Source organism: Panulirus ornatus, chromosome 20 (genome assembly GCF_036320965.1).
Source record: "Panulirus ornatus isolate Po-2019 chromosome 20, ASM3632096v1, whole genome shotgun sequence".
NCBI classification, from domain to species: Eukaryota; Metazoa; Arthropoda; class Malacostraca; order Decapoda; family Palinuridae; genus Panulirus; species Panulirus ornatus.
The window spans coordinates 16,890,211-16,906,229 of NC_092243.1; the positions used below are offsets into that span (position 1 = coordinate 16,890,211).

General features: G+C 40.5%; 1 protein-coding gene across 1 annotated transcript in view; it reads right to left on the reverse strand.

Moving 5' to 3' along the window:
- The window catches only part of LOC139755945 (ADAMTS-like protein 4), a 300,564-nt gene that overhangs the window by 77,565 nt on the left and 206,980 nt on the right, over window positions 1-16,019 (reverse strand). The window lies entirely within an intron of this gene.

A 16,019-nucleotide genomic window follows, 5' to 3' on the forward strand; every position in this document is an offset into this window, starting at 1 on the left:
CGAGACTCCAACACAACAAAAGCTGACGAACTCGTTGCGTATCGTCCTTAACGCCTTCCTCTCCCTCGGGTGGCATCATACATCTCTTTGCTCTTCTGAGGAATGTTTTTCTTACCAAGATCCATACCCATCACTTCTCCATTTGATCTCTGAAAATCTTTCACCCATGTTATTCCAAGTTAGAAAGAGTTACGTACATTTCTGATGAGGTTTGCTGCCAAAACCCTGTCAGTTTCGGGGAAGATGTCACACTCTTATATAGACCCGGTCAGCATATAAGGTCAGCATATAAAGGAGGGATGTGCTCAGAACACAACAGTATTACGATCTCTCTCTCTCTCTCTCTCTCTCTCTCTCTCTCTCTCTCTCTCTCTCTCTCTCTCTCTCTCTCTCTCTCTCTCTCTCTCTCTCTCTCTCTCTCTCTCTCAATTAGCAATGAGAATAACCTTTTTGAACGCGCTCATCCTGATGATACTGACCCCAGTGGATATAGCAATTCAAAATGTACGGAGAATAAAGACTTTGCTCGTTAACTAATGACATTCCTAATAATCAAATCTAACTTGTGCATAAAGAAACTACCTTGAGCTTCAGTCATTTCCATCGTTTTCTCCGTGTCATCAGCATTGTATGATTCCTTGAGTCTTGGTAGAGTTGAGTTATGGTGCATACTTCAGGTGATGTCGCTGTTCCATGTTTTCATCAAGTGGTTGGCATGGAACCTTCAGTACACGTCTTACTTCGTCTCAAACTCTCAACCAAGGTAAAAATCTTCCCCCTTGACGTTTTTAGGTATTTCTCTCTTACTATCCTGCAGGTAATATGAGGAAGACTCTGAGTTTTTCTGTGAAGATCCTTTGGCAGATATGCTAAGGCTGGCACCGCCTGAGTCACCTCTCACTGCCTTGCACTGCTTGTGGCACCTGCCTGAGTCACCTCTCACTGCCCTGCACTGCTTGTGGCACTGCCTGAGTCATCTCTCACTGCCCTGCACTGCTTGTGGCACTGCCTGAGTCATCTCTCACTGCCCTGCACTGCTTGTGGCACCGCCTGAGTCACCTCTCACTGCCTTGCACTGCTTGTGGCACCGCCTGAGTCACCTCTCACTGCCTTGCACTGCTTGTGGCATTAGTAAGACACTGGCGGCTCCTGTTGCCAGGCCGGCTGACGACGGAGGCACTGTGCTGCGCAGTTGGCCGGCCGCCCAAGAGTGAGTGATAGTGTAATCATACTTAAGTTTCTTCAAGTTAAGACAATATTCTCAGATCTTTTAGAAGTAATTCTGGTCAAGAAAAAGTGATACACTATTCTCTCAGCAGAAGTACAGAGGACCATCATTAGTTACGTGATACACTGAGTCTTACCATCTTCGTCATCAGCCACAACTGATGGACCTGATTCTCTCCTAATTAGGAGACAGACTTTAATTGGTATTGACGTCTTAGTCCTGAGGAGTCATTTCCTACTCCAGACTTTTATCTTATGCTCATTTAACACGCCTCACCTTGACGCCAGATAATGTCACAGGTTGTCAATAGTGATTCGTCAGCAGCACACGATTCCGCTATATCTGGCTCCAGTCCTCTCAACCTCTTAAGGTTTAAATGACTCCAACAACTGACCTACGTAGGTTCAGCTCTGGTGCTGGAAAATTATTGAAAAAATGGAATAATGACGAGTTACAGAAACTCTAGCTAAAACGTTTATATTTTTCGATTTTATCTTATTCTCACCTCCAACCACGATCATTACTTCAAATGTGATCGTTAAGTCAATCAAGAATATTTTCGTTAATAAGTTCAGTAATAATGATGTGAGGGTGGATCATCTTTATAGAACTGACCTCCCTGGCTGACCGTTAGGGCACAAGGTGTTTATCCCACAAAATATTAGAGATTTTTCCTCTGCCTCAGTATGTCTTGCTCCACTGTGGTGTTCCTCCACCACATCTTCCTGGTAATGAGAGGGCAATGTCCAGCTGAGTCAGGCTTACAACCTCCGTACTGGATGTAGGGAAGGATGGCATTCTTCTCCAATATCTCTCTTTGTTGTCGCACTGAAAGATGTCGTGTAACACTGGAACGTGATGTGCAATAGATTCTTGAAGTAATTGTCTTCATGAGGGCAACCCGACGTCGCATTTAACTTGTCCAGAGCAATTCCCCACAAAGTAAGACAAGTAGTAATAACAGATTCTCTCTCATACTCTGTCTGTCTGTCCGTCTATCTGTCTGTCAGCCTCTCTCTCTCTCTCTCTCTCTCTCTCTCTCTCTCTCTCTCTCTCTCTCTCTCTCTCTCTCTCTCTCTCTCTCTCTCTCTCTCTCTCTCCTGTAACACAAGAAATGGCCCGGACGCTTGTTTTCCTCCATGTGATCTAAACATTTTTGGGTTAGATGTTAATGAAGTACGATTGGCAGGCTGGAAGGTGTTCTGGAAAGCCATAACAGGAGCTATATACCAAAACCTGCTACGTGTTAGATTCAGAGTCAAATTTCATCGTGTTCTCTGCTGACGTCAGTAATCTAACACCACCCAACCTTTAGGGCAAGACTGATCACAAGGCATACTAGATCACCATGATGGTGGCATGAGTAAAACGTCTCGTCTTCTAAGCTCTTCCTTTAGCAAGACTGAGAATGACCCCACTGTACGGGTTTCCCATTTATAATCCTCTTTATATCTCAGTGAAGGCCCGGCCGTAATGTAGACATTTGTCTGTGACTGGAACCTCCAACGTAAAAAGAAAAAAAAAAAAGAAAAAGATTGGCCAGGGGGAAGCTGAGTGTTCCAGCCTTACCGAACGCCGACAGACTCTGTGGCTCACTCAAGTGTTCCTCACCTCCCACTCACAACTGTGCTCTGGACAAACTCTGGCGGCTAGTCTGCTGTCACAACACACTTGGGCATCTGGACCGTCGGAGTCATGAAGAATGTATCGAGTGCGGGAGGTGCTGGCCACGTCGGTGGCACTAACAGCTAACCTCAACATATGTGAAGGCACGATGCATTAGTAGCATTCCTGCTGCATCACTTTCTTATACACGTTTCATTTTCTGATCTCACTTGTCTGTGTTCCTAAGGGTAACATTTCCTCTGGTATACACCTTACGTACTGTGGTAAGGGACATAAAGTCGTCGAGTTATATACGTATGGAAAGGTCTTTCCTATATCCATATTCCACTGCTTATGTGGTGTGGCGACATGTTGTGTATTGCGATATGGGATTTGTGTGCGGTCAGATTTCATATATTGTAGTCCTCGGATGTTGATCCATATGACAAAAGCAGGGGAGTGGTGAGGCGAGGGAGCTGCATTAGTAACCTCTTCACGCAGGAGCTGAGTCTACTGCTGGTGTCAACAGTTCTGGCACACACCCGCGGCTCCTGCCACCGAGCCACTTTCAGGATCATTAAGTAACACACTCCTTCTGTAGGACGCTTGGGGTCAGGCGGCCATACTACCGTTATTTACTATCTATGTACGTCTCCCTCGCCTGTCCCGAGCTAGTCACGTCATAATACCAGACATACGGTGACAAAGTAAGACCTCACGACATCAACAGCCATTCTCTGCATCAGTATATCATTCCAGATATTCCCTGTTTCCTGCTAATGTTTTCCTTCTAGATCAGCCTTTTTTTCCCTAATGAACTTCATCCTCGTCTGTACAACCATATCATGTCTGTTAAGCGTACAGAAACTGCACAGATGACCCCGATGTATGCTGAAAAATTCCAACATAAGACTCACTATTCTTATTCAGTAAACACCATTCCACCTAACTGGACTTATAAAAATATTTTCACCCACTTCTTTAACCTCTTCAACACGAAGGTACGACCCTTGAACACGGCCATACGACCTTAGTGTGGTCGGCCCTTTGACCTGATTCTTATGGGTCAGAACAAATCCATGAGTCGAATCGTCGTGCTTGAGGGACTGATGACCTTATATTCACCCCATCCCAGCACGACCAGCCGGGCAGGTCTGTCTCCAGGCTGGGTTGTCACAACCAACGGTAGTAAACAACTAGGGGGACTACAGAACGCCTTCCACCAGGGCAGCGGCCGCCCAGCTGTTAGTAATACTGACGCACTTGTTTTATGGTGACTCTTGGCTGTCAACCGATGTAGTTGGTCAGTCCACCAAATAAGTACGTGAAGGAAAATGAATGCGTGTCTCTGCAAGGCGTTTAAAAATAACCTCCTGTGTAATACTGTGTTTAGAATAATAATGTAAGATAACTTTGAATAATTTCTTTTTTTTTTTTTTTTTAAAAGCCATAACCTAATAAATGGCATGCTGAGGGAAGTCATGGAAGAGCGGTTCATACCCACCACAATTCCACTCATGATAACTTCCAGATCCACATGACGGGCGATAGCAAGTTACGGAATGATAACAGCCGCGAGCCTTGTCTTTGTCTCGTGAGGCCCGCCTCGCTGGCTCGCTCGCCAGGCTCCAGATATATAGTCTCAAAATAGCACTGATGCAGTTTGACCTGAGAGTCCATTCCTTTTTTATTATCTTTTATAATCACTGTGCAGATGGTAATCCTACACTAAATTTACATAGTTTGATTTCACTGTCCAAAAATATCCACACACACACACACACACACACACACACACACACACACACACACACACACACACACACACACATCTAAATTGGTTACAATCTTGCCTACATACCAGATAACAATACTCCCCTAAAACAGCAAGAGAAGAGCAACCGAAGAAATAAACACGAGAAAGACTGTTTAGATCAAACTACTGCATAGGGAGACGGCTTATGATAGGAATACATCACAAGAAAGAAGAAACATGACAAAGAAAGAGATAATTGTTACAGGAGAGAGTGATCCATTCATCAGGTAGGGAAAACAGAAAGGGTGACTGGGGCAAGCAGAAAAAGTAAACGTTAAACAGAGCAACAGAAGAAATGTAAATACACCATGAGACATACAAGTAGACAAACCAGCAGAAATATAGGTAGACCAGCAGATATATAAGTTGGCAGACCAGTAGAAATATAAGTAGGTTTGACCACCAGACACATAAGTTGGTAAACGACCTGACATGTAAGTTGTTAGGCCAGATGAATTATAAGTAGGTACACCTGCAGGTACACACACACACACACACACAGACACACACACACACACACACACACACACACACACACACACACACACACACACACACACACACACCTCCACACATATCCATTATACCTGATCGCTGTTTCCCGCGTCATCGAGGTATCACCAGGAAACAGACGATGAAAGACCCATCCACTCATATACATACATACACATACAAGCACATACACGTACATATACATACATATACATACGCATATGAACATATACAAACATATATACATATACATAAACATACACAGGCATATACATATAAACACATGTACATATTCATACTTGCTTGCCTTCATCCATTCCCGGCGCCATCCAACCCCACAGGAAACAATAACGCCACCCCCTGCGTCAGCTAAGAAGCGATAGGAAAATAGACAAAAAGGCCACATTTGTTCACACTGAGTATCTAGCTGTCATGTGTAATGCACCGAAACCACAACTTCCCATCTACATTCAGGCCCCACAGACCTTTCCATGGTTTACCCTAAATGTTTCACATGTCCTGGTTCAGCACACTGAGAGCACGTCGACCCTAGCATACCAATCGTTCCAATTCATTCTATTCCTTGCACGCCTCTCACTCTCCTGCATGTTCAGTCCCCGATCGCTCCAAATCTTTTTCACTCCATCCTTCCACCTCCAATTTGGTCTCCCGCTTCTCCTTGTACCCTTCACCTCTAACACTCTTTGTCAATCTTTCCTTACTCATTCTCTCTTTATGTCCAAACCATTTCAACTCATCTTCTGCTCTCTCAACCACATTCTTCTTATTACCACATATCTCTCTTACCCTTTCATTACTTACTCGATTAAACCGCCGCACACCGCATATTGTCCTCATTATATATATATATATATATATATATATATATATATATATATATATATATATATATATATATATATATTATCCCTGGGGATAGGGGAGAAAGAATACTTCCCACGTATTCCCTGCGTGTCGTAGAAGGCGACTAAAAGGGAAGGGAGCGGGGGGCTGGAAATCCTCCCCTCTCGTTTTTTTTTTTTTTTTTTTTTTTTTTTTTTTTTTTTTTTTTTTAATTTTCCAAAAGAAGGAACAGAGAAGGGGGCCAGGTGAGGATATTCCCTCAAAGGCCCAGTCCTCTGTTCTTAACGCTACCTCGCTATCGCGGGAAATGGCGAATAGTATGAAAAAAAAAAAAAAAAAAAATATATATATATATATATATATATATATATATATATATATATATATATATATATATACATATATATATTATTTATTTATTTATTTTGTTTTGTCGCTATCTCCCGCGTTAGCGAGGTAGCGCAAGGAAACAGACGAAAGAATGGCCCAACCCACCCACACACACATGTATATACATACACGTCCACACACGCAAATATACATACCTATACATCTCATTGTATACATATATATACACACAGAGACATATGAATATATATATATATATATATATATATATATATATATATATATATATATATATATATATATATATATATATATATATATATATATATATATCTTTCTTTCAAACTATTCGCCATTTCCAGCGTTAGCGAGGTAGCGTTAAGAACAGAGAACTGGGCCTTTGAGGGAATATCCTCACCTGGCCCCCTTCTCTGTTCCTTCTTTTGGAAAAAAAAAAAGAAAATAAAAAAATAATGAGAGGGGAGGATTTCCAGCCCCCCGCTCCCTCCCCTTTTAGTCGCCTTCTACGACAAGCAGGGAATACATGGGAAGTATTCTTTCTCCCCTATCCCCAGGGATAATATATATATATATATATATATATATATATATATATATATATATATATATATATATATATATATATATATATATATATATATATATATATATATATATATAAATGTATATATACATATATATATATACATATATATATATATATATATATATATATATATATATATATATATATATATATATATATATATATATATACATATATATATATATATATATATATATATATATATATATATATATATATATATATATATATATATATATATATATATATATATATATATATATATATATATATATATATATATGGGAGGAATGGGATGTATTTAGGGAATCTGTGATGGATTGCGCAAAAGATGCTTGTGGCATGAGAAGAGTGGGAGGTGGGTTGATTAGAAAGGGTAGTGAGTGGTGGGATGAAGAAGTAAGAGTATTAGTGAAAGAGAAGAGAGAGGCATTTGGACAATTTTTGCAGGGAAAAAATGCAATTGAGTGGGAGATGTATAAAAGAAAGAGACAGGAGGTCAAGAGAAAGGTGCAAGAGGTGAAAAAAAGGGCAAATGAGAGTTGGGGTGAGAGAGTATCATTAAATTTTAGGGAGAATAAAAAGATGTTCTGGAAGGAGGTAAATAAAGTGCGTAAGACAAGGGAGCAAATGGGAACTTCAGTGAAGGGCGCAAATGGGGAGGTGATAACAAGTAGTGGTGATGTGAGAAGGAGATAGAGTGAGTATTTTGAAGGTTTGTTGAATGTGTTTATGTGCCTTACGCACTTTATTTACCTCCTTCCAGAACATCTTTTTATTCTCCCTAAAATTTAATGATACTCTCTCACCCCAACTCTCATTTGCCCTTTTTTTCACCTCTTTTCACCTCTATATATATATATATATATATATATATATATATATATATATATATATATATATATATATATATATATATATATATATATATATATTTATATATATATATATATATATACATATGTGAATAAGAGCAAGGTTATTAGGTACAGTAGGGTTGAGGGTCAAGTCAATTGGGAGGTGAGTTTGAATGGAGAAAAACTGGAGGAAGTGAAGTGTTTTAGATATCTGGGAGTGGATCTGTCAGCGGATGGAACCATGGAAGCGGAAGTGGATCATAGGGTGGGGGAGGGGGCGAAAATTCTGGGAGCCTTGAAAAATGTGTGGAAGTCGAGAACATTATCTCGGAAAGCAAAAATGGGTATGTTTGAAGGAATAGTGGTTCCAACAATGTTGTATGGTTGCGAGGCGTGGGCTATGGATAGAGTTGTGCGCAGGAGGATGGATGTGCTGGAAATGAGATGTTTGAGGACAATGTGTGGTGTGAGGTGGTTTGATCGAGTAAGTAACGTAAGGGTAAGAGAGATGTGTGGAAATAAAAAGAGCGTGGTTGAGAGAGCAGAAGAGGGTGTTTTGAAATGGTTTGGGCACATGGAGAGAATGAGTGAGGAAAGATTGACCAAGAGGATATATGTGTCGGAGGTGGAGGGAACGAGGAGAAGAGGGAGACCAAATTGGAGGTGGAAAGATGGAGTGAAAAAGATTTTGTGTGATCGGGGCCTGAACATGCAGGAGGGTGAAAGGAGGGCAAGGAATAGAGTGAATTGGAGCGATGTGGTATACAGGGGTTGACGTGCTGTCAGTGGATTGAATCAAGGCATGTGAAGCGTCTGGGGTAAACCATGGAAAGCTGTGTAGGTATGTATATTTGCGTGTGTGGACGTGTGTATGTACGTGTGTATGGGGGTTGGGCCATTTCTTTCGTCTGTTTCCTCGCGCTACCTCGCAAACGCGGGAGACAGCGACAAAGTATAAAAAAAAAAAAAAAAAAAAAATATATATATATATATATATATATATATATATATATATATATATATATATATATATATATATATATATATATAAATATATATATATATATTTTTTTTTTCCAAGGGAAGGAACAGAGGGGGCCAGGTGAGGATATTCCAAAAAAGGCCCAGTCGTCTGTTCTTGGCGCTACTTCGCTAACGCGGGAAATGGCGAATGGCTTGAAAGAAGGAGAAAGATATATATATATATATATATATATATATATATATATATATATATATATATATATATATATATATATATATATATATATATATATATATATATATATATATATATATATATATATGTACATAATTCATACTGTCTGCCTTTATTCATTCCCATTACCACCTCGCCTCACACGGAATAACAGCCCCCTCCCCCCTCAAGTGTGCGAGGTAGCGCTAGGAAAGACAACAAAGGCCACATTCGCTCACACTCAGTCTCTAGCTGTCATGTAATAATGCACCGAAACCACAGCTCCCTTTCCACATCCAGGCCCCACACAACTTTCCATGGTTTACTCCAGACGCTTCACATGCCCTGATTCAATCCATTGACAGCAGTTCGACCCCGGTATACCACTTCGTTCCAATTCACTCTATTCCTTGCCCGCCCATCACCCTCCTGCATGTTCAGGCCCCGATCACTCAAAATCTTTTTCACTCCATCTTTCCACCTCCAATTTGGTCTCCCACTTCTCCTCGTTCCCTCCACCTCTGACACATATATCCTCTCGGTCAATCTTTCCTCACTCATTCTCTCCATGTGACCAAAACATTTCAAAACACCCTATTCTGGTTTCTCAACCACACTCTTTTTGTTACCACACACACACACACACACATATATATATATATATATATATATATATATATATATTATATATATATATATATATATATATATATATATATATATATATATATATATATATATATATATATATATATATATATCTTTTCTTTTTTTCTTTCATACTATTTGCCATTTCCCGCGATAGCGAGGTAGCGTTAAGAACAGAGGACTGGGTCTTTGAGGGAATATCCTCACCAGGCCCTCTTCTCCGTTCCTTCTTTTTGGAAAAAAAAAAAAAAAAAAAAGAAAAAAAAGAAAAAAAAAACGTGAGGGGAGGATTTCCAGCCTCCCGCTCCCTTCCCTTTTAGTCGCCTTCTACGACACGCAGGGAATACGTGGGAAGTATTCTTTCTCCCCTATCCCCAGGGAATATATATATATATATATATATATATATATATATGTATATATATATATATATATATATATATATATATATATATATATATATATATATATATATATATATATATATATATACAGTCACCCCCTTTTTTAATAAATTCCACTGCAATACCATCCAAACCTGCTGCCTTGCCGGCTTTCATCTTCCGCGAAGCTTTTACTACCTCTTCTCTGTTTACCAAATCATTTTCCCCAACCCTCTCACTTTGCACACCACCTCGACCAAGACACCCTATATCTGCCACTCTATCATCAAACACATTCAACAAACCTTCAAAATACTCAAATACTGTGTGGATCAGGTGTTTGCTTTGAAGAATGTTTGTGAGAAATACATAGAAAAGCAAGTTGATCTGTATGTAGCATTTATGGATCTGGAGAAGGCATGTGCTAGAGTTGACAGAGATGCTCTGTGGAAGGTATTAAGAATATATGGTGTGGGAGGAAAGTTGTTAGAAGCAGTGAAAAGTTTTTATCGAGGATGTAAGGCATGTGTACGTGTAGGAAGAGAGGAAAGTGATTGCTTCTCAGTGAATGTAGGTTTGCGACAGGGGTGTGTGATGTCTCCATGGTTGTTTGATTTGTTTATGGATGGGGTTGTTAGGGAGGTGAATGCAAGAGTTTTGGAAAAAGGGGCATGTATGAAGTCTGTTGTGGATGAGAGAGCTTGGGAAGCGAGTAAGTTGTTGTTCGCTGGTGATACAGCGCTGGTGGCTGATTCATGTGAGAAACTGCAGAAGCTGGTGACTGAGTTTGGTAAAGTGTGTGAAAGAAGAAAGTTAAGAGTGAATGTGAATAAGAGCAAGGTTATTCGGTACAGTAGGGTTGAGGGTCAAGTCAATTGGGAGGTGAGTTTGAATGGAGAAAAACTGGAGGAAGTAAAGTGTTTTAGATATCTGGGAGTGGATCTGGCAGCGGATGGAACCATGGAAGCGGAAGTGAATCATATGGTGGGGGAGGATGCGAAAATCTTGGGAGCCTTGAAGAATGTGTGGAAGTCGAGAACATTATCTCGAAAAGCAAAAATGGGTATGTTTGAAGGAATAGTGGTTCCAACAATGTTGTATGGTTGCGAGGCGTGGGCTATGGATAGAGTTGTGCGCAGGAGGGTGGATGTGCTGGAAATGAGATGTTTGTGGACAACGTGTGGTGTGAGGTGGTTTGATCGAGTAAGTAATGTAAGGGTAAGAGAGATGTGTGGAAATAAAAAGAGCGTGGTTGAGAGAGCAGAAGAGGGTGTTTTGAAATGGTTTGGGCACATGGAGAGAATGAGTGAGGAAAGATTGACCAATAGGATATATGTGTCGGAGGTGGAGGGAAAGAGGAGAAGTGGGAGACCAAATTGGAGGTGGAAAGATGGAGTGAAAAAGATTTTGAGTGATCGGGGCCTGAACATGCAGGAGGGTGAAAGGCGGGCAAGGAATAGAGTGAATTGGATCGATGTGGTATACCGGGGTTGACGTGCTGTCATTGGATTGAATCATGGCATGTGAAGCGTCTGGGGTAAACCATGGAAAGTTGTGTGGGGGCTGAATATGGAAAGGGAGCTGTGGTTTCGGGCATTGTTGCATGACAGCTAGAGACTGAGTGTGAACGAGTGAGGCCTTTGTTGTCTTTTCCTAGCGCTACCTCGCACACATGAGGGGGGAGGGGGATGGTTTTCCATGTGTGGCGAGGTGGCGATGAGAATGAATAAAGGCAGTGTGAATTGTGTGCATGGGTATATATGTATGTGTCTGTGCGTGTATATATATGCGTACATTGAGATGTATAGGTATGTATATTTGTGTGTGTGGACGTGTGTGTAGATACATGTGTATGGGGGTGGGTTGGGCCATTTTTTCGTCTGTTTCCTTGCGCTACCTCGCAAACGCGGGAGACAGCGACAAAGCAAAAAAAAAAAAAAAAATATATATATATATATATATATATATATATATATATATATATATATATATATATATATATATATATATATATATATATATATATATATATATATATATATATATATATATATATATATGTATGTATATATATGTATATATATTTCTTTTCTTTTTTTTTTTTTTTGCTTTGTCGCTGTCTCCCGCGTTTGCGAGGTAGCGCAAGGAAACAGACGAAAGAAATGGCCCAACCCACCCCCATACACATGTATATACTTACGTCCACACACGCAAATATACATACCTACACAGCTTTCCATGGTTTACCCCAGACGCTTCACATGCCTTCATTCTATCCACTGACAGCACGTCAACCCCGGTATACCACATCGCTCCAATTCACTCTATTCCTTGCCCTCCTTTCACCCTCCTGCATGTTCAGGCCCCGATCACACAAAATCTTTTTCACTCCATCTTTCCACCTCCAATTTGGTCTCCCTCTTCTCCTCGTTCCCTCCACCTCCGACACGTATATCCTCTTGGTCAATCTTTGCTCACTCATTCTCTCCATGTGACCAAACCATTTCAAAACACCCTCTTCTGCTCTCTCAACCACGCTCTTTTTATTTCCACACATCTCTCTTACCCTTACGTTACTTACTCGATCAAACCACCTCACACCACACATTGTCCTCAAACATCTCATTTCCAGCACATCCATCCTCCTGCGCACAACTCTATCCATAGTCCACGCCTCGCAACCATACAACATTGTTGGAACCACTATTCCTTCAAACATACCCATTTTTGCTTTCCGAGATAATGTTCTTGACTTCCACACATTCTTCAAGGCTCCCAGAATTTTCGACCCCTCCCCCACCCTATGATCCACTTCCGCTTCCATGGTTCCATCCGCTGCCAGATCCACTCCCAGATATCTAAAACACTTCACTTCCTCCAGTTTTTCTCCATTCAAACTCACCTCCCAATTGACTTGACCCTCAACCCTACTGTACCTAATAACCTTGCTCTTATTCACATTTACTCTTAACTTTCTTCTTTCACACACTTTACCAAACTCAGTCACCAGCTTCTGCAGTTTCTCACATGAATCAGCCACCAGCGCTGTATCATCAGCGAACAACAACTGACTCACTTCCCAAGCTCTCTCATCCCCAACAGACTTCATACTTGCCCCTCTTTCCAAAACTCTTGCATTCACCTCCCTAACAACCCCATCCATAAACAAATTAAACAGCCATGGAGACATCACACACCCCTGCCGCAAACCTACATTCACTGAGAACCAATCACTTTCCTCTCTTCCTACACGTACACATGCCTTACATCCTCGATAAAAACTTTTCACTGCTTCTAACAACTTACCTTGCAAACCATATATTCTTAATACCTTCCACAGAGCATCTCTATCAACTCTATCATATGCCTTCTCCAGATCCATAAATGCTACATACAAATCCATTTGCTTTTCTAAGTATTTCTCACATACATTCTTCAAAGCAAACACCTGATCCACACATCCTCTACCACTTCTGAAACCACACTGCTCTTCCCCAATCTGATGTTCTGTATATGCCTTCACCCTCTCAATCAATACCCTCCCATATAATTTGCCAGGAATACTCAACAAACTTATACCTCTGTAATTTGAGCACTCACTCTTATCCCCTTTGCCTTTGTACAATGGCACTATGCACGCATTCCGCCAATCCTCAGGCACCTCACCATGAGTCATACATACATTAAATAACCTTACCAACCAGTCAACAATACAGTCACCCCCTTTTTTAATAAATTCCACTGCAATACCATCCAAACCTGCTGCCTTGCCGGCTTTCATCTTCCGCAAAGCTTTTACTACCTCTTCTCTGTTTACCAAATCATTTTCCCTAACCCTCGCACTTTGCACACCACCTCGACCAAAACACCCTATATCTGCCGCTCTATCATCAAACACATTCAACAAACCTTCAAAATAATCACTCCATCTCCTTCTCACATCACCACTACTTGTTATCACCTCCCCATTTGCGCCCTTCACTGAAGTTCCCATTTGCTCCCTTGTCTTACGCACTTTATTTACCTCCTTCCAGAACATCTTTTTATTCTCCCTAAAATTTAATGATACTCTCTCACCCCAACTCTCATTTGCCCTTTTTTTCACCTCTTGCACCTTTCTCTTGACCTCCTGTCTCTTTCTTTTATACGTCTCCCACTCAATTGCATTTTTTCCCTGCAAAAATCGTCCAAATGCCTCTCTCTTCTCTTTCACTAATACTGTTACTTCTTCATCCCACCACTGACTACCCTTTCTAATCAACCCACCTCCCACTCTTCTCATGCAACAAGCATCTTTTGCGTAATCCATCACTGATTCCCTAAATACATCCCATTCCTCCCCCACTCCCCTTACTTCCATTGTTCTCACCTTTTTCCATCCTGTGCTCAGTCTCTCCTGGTACTTCCTCATACAACATATATATTATATATATATATATATATATATATATATATATATATATATATATATATATATATATATATATATATATATTTATATATATATTTTATATATATATATATATATATATATATATATATATATATATATATATATATATATATATATACATATATATATATATATATATATATATATATATATATAAATATATTTTTTTTTTTTTTTTTTTGCTATGCTATTATACAGTTCCATAGCCTAGCGGTTAGCATGCCTGTCTCTCGCACAGGGGTCCCGGGTACGATCCTGGCTGTTGGAGGTTTGTATGTTCTATGAAGGTGCGCGTTCATATGCACTTTATTCGTATTCATATACCTCCGCGTTGTACAGTTAGGTTCGGTAAAACGCTATCAGCTTGCTATGTGCGTCTGTTTGGAAATAACCAATATAGACCCCGTTGCTCACCATTGTGAGACGAAGGGTATTCGGGTACTTTATATATATATATATATATATATATATATATATATATATATATATATATATATATATATATATATATATATATATATATATATATATATATATATATATATTGGAAGCTGGCCAAAGTTCATAGCAAGGGTTGAACCAAAATCAAGAAGGGACCAGTGGAATAATTCTTCTTGGGTATGCAGTAACACAACACAACACAACGTTTTGTGAATCATGTTACATTCTCAAGAATAAGGAGAATGGTGTCGGTTTTTCTATAAAAATCAAAGATCATAGCGAAGATTATTGACCAATGATGAATGTATACGTTGTGCAGCTACTCCCTTGTATGACCCATGAAAGCTGGCCGCCTCATGTCAGCCAGGCGAACTGTCGCGTGACGTCACCAATTCTCGTGTCTCCCTCGCTGGGCCAGGTCAGACACTGAGCACTCGGTAACACAAGAAGATCGCCAGTCTGCAGGTTCATACTCGGGGATCTTTCCTTAATGTAGAGGGCTGCGAGTATCTTAGGACATCTAGGATCGGGTGGAGGGTCTGAATGGATTTTTGCTTTCTCCAGCATCTCCCTCGTGAGGATGATGCTGTAGCAGGATCAGCAAAGGAGGATCAGCAGGTCATGAGGCACTCAGTGATGAGGGAAGAGAAAGTCATAAGGGAAGCAGTAGTGGAGTATCTCCTGGTCATGAGTCAGATAATGGTGAAGGAACAGCTCATGAGTGAGGCAGTGGTGTATGAACAATAGGTCTTGAGGCGGACTGTAACTGAGGAACAGCAGATCATGAGGCAGTAGGTGATGAGGTATAATGAATCATGAGACATACTGGGCTGGAGGGACAGCAGGTCATGAGGCAAGTGGTGATGAAGGAACAGTAGGTCTTGAGGGAGACAGTGAGAGAAGAATAACGGGTCATTAGGTAGGTAGTGATGGAGGAACAGCAGGTCATGAGGCAGTCAGTGTTTACAGGAAGAGCAACTCATGGAGGTGGCAGATGTGGAGGTACAGCAAGTCATGAGGCAGGCAGTGGTGGAGGAACACCTGGTCATGAGGTAGGCAGTAGTGGAAGAACAGCAGGT